The following is a 12,571-nucleotide window of genomic DNA, read 5'->3' on the forward strand; positions in this document are numbered from 1 at the left end:
GAACTAAGAAACTGGTTCAATGAACTGTAGGACTCCACTAACCCATTCTCTCTCTCCACAGAGGACGATTCAGAGGAGGGAACTGTCAGACCCGAGGTAGGCCTCCCCTAAATGTTTCTCAATGGCATATTGATTATTTTGAATTAAAGTTACTGAAGAAACAGCCAACACAAGGGACACTCTGACCCTCCTTTCTGTCTCCCTGAAAACAGGAAATAAATTTCTCACGTAAAAAGTGCACTCCTGCATCTGGACATAAAGAACATCCTTATTTAGGACTCCGTGCTCCCAATGCAGGGGGCCCGGGTTCCATCCCTGGTCAGGGAACTAGATCCTGCATGCCGCAACTAAGACCCGGCGCAGCCAAATAAATAAATAAATAAACATTTGAAAAAAAAAAAAAAAGAACACCCTTATTGCCAAAGATAGGGAATTTGGGCCAAGAAACCTATGTAAATAAAACCCTGTTACTTCTTTAATTTACTACCTGAAGCCTGAACTTTGTTTAGCTTCTTCACTAATTGGGCACCCAAAACCTAAGTTTCTTTGTCCAGTCAGTTCCTCACAAATGTATTGTTTCCTTGTCTAATAAGTATAAAAGCTGCCTGCTTTGGCCACTTTTTAGGTCGCATTTCTGTGAGACCTTCATGTGCATTAAAATTTGTTTTTCTCCTGTTAATATTACTTTTATTATTAGTCCAGCCACAAGAACTCAAAGGAGGGGTAGAGAAGGAAGCTGCCCCCTCCCTGACAGTCCGGAGAATTCTTGGCAAATACAGCCATGATCCCATCCTGCCCCCAGACCTTCTGTGGCTCCCACTGCCAAGGGCAACATCCACCCTTGATGTGAAGGCCTCTCCACCTGGCCCCATTCCTGCCTTCAATCCAAGCCACCCAGGACTACATCAGATGCCCTTGGCCCTTTTCTTCTGTCCCTTCATCAATCACTCATTCAAAAGCCAACCTCTCCGGTCCTCCTACCCCCCACCCACCAGGGACTAATGGCTCTCTCATCTTGCCCCATTTGCCCCTGAGTTGATTCCCCAGCCTGACTGAAAATCCCCGGGCCCCCTCAAGGGTCCACAGAGCCCTGGTGAGAACGAAGATGGCTGAATGAGCACCAGCCCAGGCCTCACTGAAAAATGACCTCCAATACTACGAAGCCTCAGCCCCCCCTTCTCATACCTATGCCCCCAGGAAAATTTGGCCACCTGCCAGACCCACTTTTCCCTACACACAGCCCCCTGCCCAACCACCACCATGAACACTAACTCTCCCTCATCTGTCTTTATGATGCCAAACAAGCCAGCAAGATACCCTGTTCTCAGTTCTCAGGCCCCACCCTCCCCCTTCCCCCTAACATCACTGCCACCATGACCTGAAGTTTCACCCTCCTAAATCCGACACACCCTTGCCCACACACCAGATGCCATATCTTCGTTGTTTCTTTTTTTGTTTTCTTCCTCTTTTTTTTTCTGGCCACGCCGCATGGCTTGTGGGATCTTAGTTCCCCGACCAGGGATCGAACCCGGCCCCTCCTGCAGTGGAAGCATGGAGTCTTAACCACTGGACTTCCAGGGAAGTCCCTCGATGTTTCTAACTGTGAAAATAAAGACCAACCAAATGAGAACAGCAAAGGCTAATTACCCTGAGTTTGCTATAGAAACAGAGTCAACCGCTTATGTTCTGGCACAGACTCAGAGGCAGGCAGAGGAGTGGGAAAGCTTTATAAGTGGGAAAAAAAGGAAGGCTTCAGGTATGCCCTGTTGGCATGGGGAAGCTGTAGGCAGGCTAACTAGGAGCAGGGCATCCTATGTGATTGGTTAGGGGTGCATATTTGGCTTTCTCTGGTTGGTCCTATGTTGGAAGTAGGAACAAAAATTAGAGTTGTCAGCTATTAAGCCCTGGTCTTTTGGGGCCAATTGTTACAGAAGTTATTGTTTAACTTTCTGGATTGTCACTAGAGATAGCAATCTGGCTTCCTGCTAGTCTAACTTTCAGCGGGATGGCTTCCTGGGTTGTTTATTGTAGATAAGAGGGTTGGTTGCCTGGGCAGATTGATGCAGGTTGTGGGTCAGAGTTCTATTTTATATATAGTCCGTCAATTGTCCCTTTGTATATTTGGTGTCTCATAACCTAAACTAAGCCTCCCCAGAACACCATAACTATGTGTCTAGCTGCTCAACCTTCAGCTTCGCTCAGGGGTCCCTGGAACATCAGAGTTCAACATGGCCAAAACCTAACTTCTTCTGTTTCCACTGAAAATTCCTCCTACAACTGACTTCCCCTTCTCAGTTGATGGTTCATCCATCCTTCCAGCTGCTAAAACCAAAAACCATCACGTCACCTCTTTTCTTTGTCAGCCTCCACATCAGAAAATCTGGTCAGACTAGCTTAAAAGACACACCTAGAATCCGGTCGCTCCTTCGGCCTCCAGCCACCTGCCCTAGTCACATGGGCTGCAGTATTGCACCAGCCTTGCTCTCCCCGCCTTCACCCTCAGCCCGCAGTCAGTTTTCCACTCAGCATCCATAGGACCCTGCTAAGACCTAAGTCAGATGATCTTCCTCCTCTGCTCTAAACCTTCTGTGGCTCCCAACACTCTCAGTAGAGAGCCCCAGCTCCCCAACACGCCATTCTAGGGCTGACTTCAGCCCACCTGCTCTCTGAACACTCCCAGTTCAATCAGGCATTTGCACGTGCTGGTTCCCGTGCCTAGGAAACCCTTTCCCACCCCATCCCACTAGAGTTTAGAAATGGGAACTGCTGTCTAGAATCCCTGGCCTGGATTCAGGACCCTAGGTTGGGAGGGACTGCTCCCCCTCTCAAACCCTCGGAGACCCGGGACTCAAAAGCAGAAAGATGAAAAAGACGTGAAGTCGTAGGGCATCGCCCATCTTTGATACCCCGGCGCCGGGCACGTGAGGGTGGGGGGCTGAGCGGCTGAGGGCCTGAAGCCCATCCACTCACCTTCGCCTGGTCCATCAGCGCCGCCGCCGCCATCGCAGCCCGTGGACGCAGGGGCCCTATGAGGCGGGCGACCGAGGCGCGTGTCGCGGGCTCAGCCTAGCACCGCCTCGCCTTGCCCGGGGCGAGGTGGCACTTCAGTCTCCCCGGGGTCAAGGGCACCCAGAGCCCGATGCCGCCTCTGGGGCCGCGGAGAGCGCGCGGCCCGGCGGGACCCTGGCGGACACCGCGTCCCAGGGGCTCACGACTAGTTCAAAGGCGCGGAGGAGGGTCCTGGCCTCCCTGTCCTTCCCCTCCCGCTCCCGAAAACCAGCTGGGAATAGCGGTACTGGTCCAGCCCCGGGCCCACGGCTCGGGGCGCACCGGCCCGGGGAAATGACTTGCTGCCCTGAAACGCAGGAAGTTCCGGCCCCCACCTCCTCGGCCCTAAGAAACGACACTCTCCGGGGCTGTCATTGGCCCAGCGCCAGCTGGTGACGCACCGGCACAGCCTCCTGGATCGTGTTTTCTGTCCTGCATCCGGCCAGGCTGGTCGGGGACGGCGGGGGAGAGGCGGGAGGGAGGCAGGCGGGGCAGGAGAGCGGACCTCGCTGGTTGACATTGGCCGGGCTGCACCGCGAGCTGCACCTCCTTAAGGGGCTGTCCCCAGGCCTCTGGGGCCAAGTCCCGCCCGCCCTCAGAGGTCTGTAATATGAGACCCACTGGTACCTGTGTGGGCGTAGCTGGCCCCTTTACCTCTCAGGCTCCCGGGGACCCTGATTCACATGGAAAAATGAAGCTAATATCTAATTTACGGGTTCTTTGTGTACTAACATTAAATGTTGCTCTAATTCAGTGCATCTCAAACCCGTAACGTCAGCATCACCTGGGAATTTGTTTAAAATGCAAGTTCTCGGACACTTAGAAATCATCCTGGGGGTGGGACCCAGCCTTCTGTGTGTCAACAAACCTTCCGGGGGGACTCCAGTTTAAGGAAAACGGACTCTCATTAACATTCAGTAAATAAAATGGGGGAAATAACACTACATATCTCAAGGTAGGTAACAGGGCCTGGCACATAGTTTCTGCATAGCTAAGGAATAATTTCAGTGAGCCCAGACTTGAATCTTCCCATGCATAGAAAGACACTGAAATCATTAACTTAAGATGTCTGGGGACTTCCCTGGTAGTCCAGTGGCTAAGGCTCTGTGCTCCCAGTGCAGGGGCCCCGGATTACATCCCTGGTCAGAGAACTAGATCCCACATGCTGCCTCTAAAAGATCCTGCATGCCGCAACTAAGGCCTAGTGCAACCAAATAAATAAATAAATATTTTTTTTAAAAAAAGATGTCTTTTTTTTTTGTGATTAGCAGTAATCTTTTGATGTTTGACTACTATTTTTTTTTTTTTTCAGTAAAAATTTATGTATATCTTGGCTCCTCCATTACCTCTATGTGAGAGGCCACCTTCCCGGGCTATAGTCCTCGGTAATGCCCCAAATATAACATAATTCTTAAATTTTAAGTGGTGCATTTTTTTTCAGTCGACACCCCAAGCTCATTTACATGGTCCAAATTAAATGTAAGGGAAGCTTGGTGAACAGAAAGAGAAAAAAGGATTGGTGAGAATATAACCACTTTCAAGAACAATTTGTTAACCCATTTACTACTCCTACCCAGTCAATACTCTCAGCCTCTCTTTTATATGACAACCCAAAACCCCATCTAGTCATTGGCTCAATCTCAGTCTTAGTATTTATGCTCCCAACCTAACCTAAGACCAGGAGATTATAAACAAAATAAGTTATCTGTCATCTCTCATTCCCAATACATAGCTGTGGTTCCGGGACACAGTGAAAGGACCTATTCAGATCACTGAAGGAATTACTACTGTGGTGCTCCAAGGACAATGGTGCTTCAAGGACAAAGGACGACCCTGCCTGAAAAAGTGTCAGCGTTACACCCCCTACCGGATTCTTACTCGCCCTCCCCACCATGTTGTGATGGTTACGAAATTGCTGAGCCCACCTGGGCGACGCCCACCTGGGCAGCAGGACCTGTCCCAAGTAAGGAAAGGCATCTGCCCTGTCCCACTCCCACCCTATAGAAGGAAGGTATATGTGCCTTGACCAATCAGTAAACGAAATTTTCACCTCAGACCATTCCTTTGTTTTCTGGCTATAAAAACTGATCAATAGCACATGTTCGGGCTCGACTCTCCCAGACTATTAGGAAGTCGGCCTGCTGTTCTGGCAGTGACCCTTCCCTCTAATAAATTCTGTCTTCTTTACATTCTGCCTTATGTCTGGAAATTCTTTTCCAACCTGCGTTCAGACCACAACAACTACCAACCTATATTTCTATACAGAGTAAAAGCATCTTTCAAGAATTTTCCATTTTTATGAAATAAGATTATTTCAAGCCAAAAAAAAAATGGAAAATTAATCTGCAGAAAATGCAGTTCTAAAGATTATATTTAAGAACAATGAAAAGTGATTCCAGGTGAAAGCTCTGTATTTCTAGGAATGAGGATCTGAGAGAGGAGTGTATCTGATTAATACAACTATTCATTATCTGTATGAAACATGAATAATATTTCCTTGTGGAGATAGAATGATGGGATTACCATGTGTCAGGGAGGAAGAAATTTATCTTTACTCAGGTTCTTCTGACTCATCTAAGAATTAAATTGACATGAGACAGATTAACAGGAGAAAATCAAACAAGGCTTAATATCATGTATACGTGGGAGAGACCCAGAAAAATTGAGTAACACACCAAAATGGCTGAAACCCTCACCTTAAATAACATCTTCAGCTAAAGACAAAAGAGGAGGGCTTCCCTGGTGGCGCAGTGGTTAAGAATCTGCCTGCCAATGCAGGGGACACGGGTTTGAGCCCTGGTCTAGGAAGATCTCACATGCCACGGAGCAACTAAGCCCGTGTGCCACAACTAATGAGCCTGCGCTCTAAAGCCCACGAGCCACAACTACTGAGCCCGCGTGACACAGCTACTGAAGCCCACGTGCCTAAAGCCTGAGCTCCACAACAAGAGAAGCCACTGCAATGAGAAGCCCGCCCACCACAACGAAGAGTAGCCCCCACTTTCTGCAGCTAGAGGAAGCCTGTGCACAGCAACGAAGACCCAATGCAGCCAAAAATAAATAAATTAAAAAAAAAATCCCATTAAAAAAAAAAAGACCAAAGAGGATGTGGAGAGTAGGAAGAGTCAGTTGTGGGAGGTTACCAGGAATAGCAAAGTAAACAAGGGTGATTGTGATGGACATTTAAATCTCCACCCAATAAGAGTTTCTAGAGATTTGCTCATCCTTCTCTTCCAGGGAGACACGAATGGAGATTTCCCTTACAAATGGAAATGTTTGTTACATGAAGGCAACTCCTACTTTGTCTTCAGAGCCCTTCTCCTGTCTGTTTCTCAGAAAATAACCAGCTTAAAACAATATGCTGAGACTTCCCTGGTGGTCCAGTGGCTAAGACTCCGTGCTTCCACAGGTTTGATCCCTGGCAGGGGAACTAGAATCTTGCGTGAACTAGAATCGAACTAGCATGCTGGCACGGCCTGGCTAAAAAAAAAAAAGTGCCAAAGAGACATAATTTAGGGTGGCAAATCCTGCTCCCCTACACATGCATACCAGAAAAGTCATAGAAATTGAAATGAGACAAAGTGGTTAATATTCCAGGTCCCTTATATTGTCCAGGAGGAAGGTAAAGGTATTTATAACTGTAACAGGGAAGAGCCAAATCTGACTACATGTTGGATCTGTTTCTTTTACTTTAACCTTCACTTTCCACTGCTTTTGTTCACTAAAAGGATACTGTGTATACATAATGGCCTGCCTCGGGGAGCCCTGCCCCTCTGCCTGAATGTTAAACCAAAGTGCCTTTGTTCAGGGAAACATCCGGACCTTGTCCACCTGTGGATGGCTACAAGAAAGAAGAAATTAACACATCCCCTCCCCGAGGCTGGGCATTCCAGGTGATATTTGCAAAACTTATGGCCTTTTTACTTTACTTCCTCATCTCCTCCCCCTCTCTGTGCTATAAAAGAAACTGGCATCCAAACTCTGATAAGATGGTTATTTTGAAACTTTAGTCTGCCATCTTCTCAGTCTGCTGGCTTTCCGAATAAAGTCATACTCCTTGCCTCAACACCTCGTCTCCGATTTATTGGCCTGTCATGCGGCAAGCTTAGCAAGCTTGGGCCTCGGTAACATAACTCTGTAATTTTAATAAAGTTCAATTTATCATTTTTTTTCTTTCACTGATTGTGCCTTTGGTATTGTATATAAAAAGTCATAGCCAAACATAAGGTCATTTAAATTTCCTATGCTATCTTCTAGGAATTTTTTAGTTTTGCATTTTAAATTTAGATCTGGATCCATTTTGAGTAACTTTTGTGGACGGTGTAAAGACCTTACTTCCTTTTTTTTGTATGTGGATGCCCAGTTGTTCCAGCACCCATTTGTTGAAAAGATTATCCTTGCTCTATTGAATTGTCTTTGCTCATTTGTCAAAGACAAGTTGACTAAATTTGTATGAGTCCATTTCTGAGCTCTCTATTCTGTTCCATGACCTATTTGTCTATTCTTTTGCCACACTGCCTTGATTACTGTAGCTTTATAGTAAGTCTTAAAATCAAATAGTGTTAGTCTTCCAATTTATTTTTCTCCTTCAATATTAGGTTGGTTATTCTGGGTCTTTTGCCTCTCCATATAAATGTTAGAATCAGTTTGTTGATATTTACAAAATAACTTCCTGGGATTTTTTTTTATTATTATTATTGGAATTGCCTTGAATCTGAAACAGGAGGGAAGGGGGCATGGTACAAACTCTAAAAGTATGACATAGCCCTTGAGGGTACGACATAAACTGGTTAGAACCCACCAGGTCCAAGATGGATGAAGATTCGACTTCTAGTGGACGTTGAGCCTAATTATATGCTCATTATAATACATTAACACGATAAATGACACACCCATCAGCACCTTGACAATTTCGAGGCTGACCATAAAAGGTCAAAAAGTGGGCGGTGGCCCAATTCCTGGAAATCCCTGCCCCTTCTCCCAGAGAGTTGGAATAATCCTCCCACTCATTAGCCTATGAAATTACCCAACCCATAGAAACTAACCACCCCCATATTTCAGGGCCTCTCACCTAAGATGGCCCACACTCTGTCTGTGGAGTATGTTCCTCCCAAAGCCATTCTCGCCTTTTGAGATGGACCATATTCTGTCTCTGGAATATGTATCTCTCTAAATAAATCCACTCCTTACCTATCACTTTGTCTCTCACTGAGTTCTTTCTGTGATGAGACATAAAGAACCTGAGCTTCATTAAGTCCTGAGACCAGGTGTGATCTCAATTAAAAGACAGTGGGTTCAAGTCCCAATCTGAGTTGTGCGGTTTCAAATCTATATATCAAGTTGGGAAGAACGGAAATCTTGACAAAATTGAGACTTCCCATCCATGAACATGGAATATCTCTGCATTTGTTTATTTCTTCTTTGATTTCTTTCATCAGAGTTTCATAGTTTTCCTCATATAGATTTTGTACATATTTTGTTAGATTTATATTTTAATCTATTTCATTTTCTTGGTGCTAATGTAAATGGTATTGTATTTTAATTTCAAATTCTAATTGTTCATTTCTAGTATATAGGAAAGCAACCGATTTTTGTATATTTTGTGTATTAACCATGTGCCTTGCTATATTGCTTATTAGATCCAGGAGGTTTTTTGTTTGTTTGTTTTGAGAGGGTTTTGGGGTCAGTTCTTTAGGATTTCTACATAAACAAACATGTAATCTGTGAACAAAGTGTTATTTCTTCCTTCTTAATCTGTATACCTTTTATTTCCTTTTCATGTCTTACTGCATTATCTAGGACATCCAGTATGATGTTAAATAGAAATGATGTGAGGGGACATCCTTGTCTTAGTGGGAAAGAATCTAGTTTCTCACTATTAGTAAGATGTTAGCTATAGGTTTTTAAAATGTTATTTATCAAATTGAGGAAGTTCCCCTCTATTCCTAGATTGCTGAGATTTTTTTATCATGAATGGGTGTTAGATTTTTATCAAATGCATTTTTTTTGCATCTATTGATATGATCATGTGATTTTTCTTCTTTAACCTGTTGATGAGATTGATTACATTCATTAATTTTCCAGTGGTGAACCAGCAGTGTATGACCCACTTGACCATGGTGTATAATTCTTTTTATATATTGTTACATTCCATTTAATAATGTTTTGTTGAGAAATTTTATATCTGTGTTCATAATAAGTATTGGTCTATAACTGGTCTTGTAATGTCTTTGTCTGGTTTTGACATTAAGGTAATGTCAGCCTCTTAGAATGGGTCAGGAGATATTCCCTCTACCTCTGTCTAATGGCATAAATTTTAGAGAATTGGTATAATTTCTTCCTTAAATGTTTGGTAGAATTCACCAGTGAACCCATCTGGACCTGGTTTTTATTGTTGTTGTTTTTTCTGTTTTGAAAAGTTATTAATTATTGATTCAATTTCTTTAATAGATATAGATCTAATTGAGTTATCTAATTTACATGTGTGAGTTTTGGAGATTATGTCTTTCAAGAAATTGGCCCATTTCATCTAGGTTATCAAATTTGTGATAGAGTTGTTCATCATATTCCTTTATTATTCTTTCAGTGACCATGGGATCAGTAGTGAATAGTCTCTCCTTTATTTCTGATATTAGTAATTTGTGTCTTTTTCTTTTTTAGTCTGTTAATTTTGATGGGCTGAATTGTGTCCCCTTGCACACAAAATTCATATGTTGAAGCTCTAGACCCCAAAGTGGCTGTATTGAGAGATAGGGCCTTTAGGAAGGTAATTAAGGTTAAATGAGGTCATAAGGGTGGAGCCCTAACCTGATAGGATCAGTGTTCTTATTAGAAGAGAAAGAGACACCATATAACTTTCCTTCCACATGCACATGGAAGAAATACCATGTGAGAAAACAGCAAGAAGGAAGCCATCTACAAGCCAGGAAGAGAGGTCTCACCAGAAACCAACTCTGATAGCACCTTGATCTTGGACTTCTAGCCTCCAGAGCTGTGAGAAAATAAATTTCTGTTGTTTAGGTCACCCACTCTGTTCTTTTGGTATGGCAACATGAGCAGACTAATACAATTTGCCTGGCTAGAATTTTATCAATTTTATTAATCTTTTCAAAGCGTCAGCTTTTAGTTTTGTTGATTTTGTCTACTAATTTTCTGTTTTCAGTTTTACTGATTTCTGCTCTAATTTTTTTTTTTTCTTCTGCTTACTTTGGATTTGATTTGTTCTTTTTTCCCCCTAAGGTGGAAGCTATACTGACTTTTAAATATTTCTTTTTGTCTAATGTATAAATTCAATGCTATAAATTTTTAACAACTGCTTTTAAGCACTGCTTTCAATGCATCACACAAATTTTGATAAGCTGTATTTTTGTTTTCATTTAGTTTAAAATATATTTTAGTTTCTCTTGAGATATCCTTGCTATCTACATGTTATTTAAAACTGCATTGTTTAATCTCTAATTATTTGAGAATTTTCCAACTATGTTTCTGTTGTTGGCTTCTAGTTTAATTCTATTGTGGTCTGAGGGCATACATTGTATGATTTCTATTCTTTTAAATTTTTGAGCTCTGTTTTATGGCCCAGGATGTGGTCTATCTTGGTTGTATGTGAGCTTGAAAAGAATGTGTATTCTACTCATGATTTTTTTTTTTTTTTTTAGGATTATCATGATTTATTTCATTATCAGTCTTGTAAGTTGCTGAGGTTGGGCAAAGCCAGGATAGTTGATAGTGTGTACCTCCAATTCCGATGTGTGTTTTCCAACACCACCAAGCAATTCTCCAGTTCTCAGCAGACTCTGATTTGATGCCCTACAAATTTAACTCAATTCTGACACTATCTACCTGGAGATAGCATCAGATCCCACAGGTTAAGGGTTCAGACCCACAAGACTGCCCCCACTTCAGGCACCAATTTGCATGTCCAAATTGTCCCCTGTGCTTCTGACCAACTGACTATAAATCAGAAGTTACTACAACCCCCTACTTGGATTTGATCCTCTGTTAGACTGGCTCACAGAGCTCAAGGAGACATTTACTTATGTGTACCAGTTTATTACAAAGGCTATTAGGATACGGATGAACAGCCAGTTGAAGAGATACATAGGGTGAGGTTTGGAAGGGTCCCAAGTGCAGGAGCTTCTGTCCCCATGCTATTCTGTCCCCATGGATGAGTTCACCAAATTCAACCTGGAATTTCATTATATCTTGTTGTTCAAGAGTTTTTATAGAGTTTAATCTGTACCCCCCAACCACTACCACTTTCCCTTCCCAGAGGCTGATGGAGCTGAAATTTCCAACCTTAAATCACTTGGTCTTTTTGGGTGATGGTCCCATCCTAAGCCTATCTAGGGACCTTACCCTAAATCACCTCATTAACATAAACTCAGGTGTGCTAAAAAGGGTCTCTATGAATAACAAAGACATTTCTATCCCTCAGGAAATACCAAGGGCTTTGGGAGATTTTTTCAGGAACCAGAGACAAAGACCAAATATATTTCTTGTTATACCATAGCATATTTGATATGATGTGGGGGAAACTACACTTTACCTCAATTCTCTTTTTCCCCAAATCCCATTAACCCAATCTAATCATGAGAAAATCATGAGATAAATTCTCATAGAGGCACATCCTACAATATACCTGACCAGTACTACTCAAAACTGTCAAGGTCATCAAAAACAAAGAAAGTGAGACACTGTCATGGCTAAGAAGAGCTTAGGGAGACATGACAACTAAATGTAATATGGCATCCTGGATGGGAGTCTGATACATAAGAAGTGCATTAGATTAAAAACTCAGGAAATCTGAGTAAACTATGGGCTTCAGTTAACAATAATGTATCAATATTGGCTCATTCATTGTAACAAATGTACCATATAATGTAAGATGTTATGTGTGTAGGGAAGAAGTATAGAGGGAACTTCTGTACTATCTGCTCATTTTTTTTCTGTAAATCTAAAATTATTCTAGGGACGTCCCTGGTGGCACAGTGGTTGAGACTCCGTGCTCCCAATGCAGGGGGCCTGGGTTCGATTCCTGGTCAGGGAACTAGATCCCACATCATGCTGCAACTAAGAGTTCACATGCCACAACTAAGGAGCCAGTGAGCCATAACTAAGGAGCCTGCCTGCTGCAACTAAGACCCAGCGCAACCAAATAAATAAATAAACGTTAAATAAAATTAAATAATTCTAAAAAAATAAAGTCTATTATTAATAAAAAATAAATCAGCGCTCTCTTGGAGTTTACAAGAATGCTGTGGACAGAGGATATTCCAAGAAAAGTGTAGGGGTGGAGGACCTGATCTACAGTACTGTTGTTTGCAGGTGGAGGAGTTAGGACTTGCAGATATGAACCCTTTCAATGAGGTTCAAGGTTAATCTTTGATGATGCCATTTCCAGAGAACCAAATCTCCAATTTCTATATGTGGAGTAGTTTTGATGGGAGGACAGGAGGAAAAACAACATTAATCTGGTGATAAGTATGGGTAAATTGATAAGTTAATGAGTTCATTTTAATAG

This window comes from Eubalaena glacialis, chromosome 18, assembly GCF_028564815.1.
Source record: "Eubalaena glacialis isolate mEubGla1 chromosome 18, mEubGla1.1.hap2.+ XY, whole genome shotgun sequence".
Lineage (NCBI taxonomy): Eukaryota > Metazoa > Chordata > Mammalia > Artiodactyla > Balaenidae > Eubalaena > Eubalaena glacialis.